Here is a 2,189-nt window from a genome sequence, read left to right on the forward strand (position 1 = left end):
AACAAAGATACAGAAAAACTAAATAACACAACCAATTTGACCTCTTAGACTCAACCTAACAACTCAATACACATTCTTTTGCACCTGGCCCAGTCTCCAGATTAGACCATGTTAGGCCACAAAACAAGTCACAACAAAATTTTAAACAGTGAAATGCCACAAAACATTTTCTCAGATCACAGTACTATAAAATTCAAAATTAAAAATAAGAAAATAAAAGGAGAAAAATTAAATACATGGAAATTAAGTAACACCCTGCTTAAAAGTTACTGGATAACTCAAGAAATACATTTTTAAATGACATAAAAATTTCCTTAAATCAAATCAGATAGAAAACACAATACATCAAAACCTTTGGGGGGAAAAAAGCAAAAAAAAAAAAAAGAAAGAAAGAAACCTTTGGAACACAGCAAAAGCAGCTCATAGGGAGCAATTTGCAGCAATAAACACACACATATCCAAAAATAAGGGGAAAAAAACAAATTAACACATTAATGCAACATCTCCAAAAATAAGGAAAAGAGCAGCAAAATAAGTCTACTGCAACCAGAATAAAAGAAATAATAAAGATTGTTATTCTTGTTGTTAGGTGTCATCATGTTGGTTCCAACTTATAGCAACCCTATGCACAACAGAAGGGAGACTTCCAGGTCCTGTACCACCCTCACAAATGTTGTGCTTCAGCCCATTGCTACTGTCACTGTGTCAATCATCTCCTTGGAGGTCTTTTTGTCTTTTTTGTTGACCCTCCATTTTACCACGCATGATGCACTTCTCCAGGGTCCGGTCCCTCCTGATAACATGTCTGAAGTATGAGAGACAAAGTCTCCCATCCTGGCTGCTAAAGAGCATTCTGATTGTACTTCATTCTTGCCAGCATTTATTGTCCTCTACCCTTTTGAACTTAGCATAGTGGTTACGAATTGGGCTGCGAACCACAAGGTTAGCAGTTCGAAACTACCAGCTGTTCCGTGGGAAAAAGATAAGGCTTTCTGCTCCCATAAAGATTTACAGACTCGGAAACCCTGTACAGGGTCGCTATGAGTCAGAACCAACTCCATGGCACATAACGACAAACAACTTTTTTAACTCTGCTATTATTGCTGGTGTGAGATGATATCTAATTGTTGTTTTGATTTGAATCTCTCTAATGGCTAATGAAGGAGTCCTGGTGTGGCGCTGTGGGTTAATGCACCACCCTGCAAAAGCCATTTGAACTGCAAGGTTAGTGATTCAAGCTCACCAGCTGCTCCTCGGAAACCCTATACAGAGTCGTTATGGGTGGGAATCGACTTGACAGCACTTAACAAAGACAACAATGGCTAATGATTGTCAACATTTCTTCATTGTTGGCTGCCTGAATGTGTTCTTGGTGAAAGGTCTGTTCATGTCTGGTGCCCATTTTTGAATTGGGTTATTTGTCTTCTTCATGTAGAGGTATTATAGTTCCCTATAGAATTTAGAAATTAGTCTTTTGTCTGATATGTTGTTACAAAAGACTTTTTTACCATTCGGTGGGCTCCCTTTCTACTCTTTTATTGAAATCTTTCAATGCACATTGAAGTTTCTAATTTTTAGTATGTTCCAATCATCTATTTTGTCTTCTCTTGTGTGTGCAATTCTCTCAATGTTTGGTAGTCTATGTGTGCCCTGTATTAGGACCCTTAAATTTGTCCCTATTTTTTCACTGATGACCTTTATAATTCTAGGATTCATGCCTTTGCTTTAAACACACTATGAATGTGGTGAGCAAACAGGGGACAAATTGATAAAACTTCTTATACATTACCAAACTTCTTGAAGCAACATGTTGCTGGGGTTGGAGGTCAAGAAGATAGTCTCAAGGGACACCATGGCCATTTTAGCAATTGGATAAGGTACAACTATTGGTCTCTCTATGTGCGGAAGAAAGAGTGATGAGAATTAATGATGTCGGAATTATTGCAATGGACAAATAAAACATGTAAGCATCCGTCTCCACTACTCTGAGACCAAAGTACTGGATGGTGTCTGTGTGCCACTATCAATTTCACATAAGGTCCCTAAAAGAGTGGGAGACAATGTGAAACAAAACTAAAAAAATATTTAAAAGACCAGTAATTCTGGTCTGAAAGAGACTAGAAGCAATTGAGACTATGGCCCTTAGCCACCCTTCAGATCTGTACCAGAACTCACCTCCAGGCCCCATT

Source organism: Chrysochloris asiatica, unplaced genomic scaffold, assembly GCF_000296735.1.
Source record: "Chrysochloris asiatica unplaced genomic scaffold, ChrAsi1.0 scaffold00033, whole genome shotgun sequence".
Taxonomy (NCBI): Eukaryota; Metazoa; Chordata; class Mammalia; order Afrosoricida; family Chrysochloridae; genus Chrysochloris; species Chrysochloris asiatica.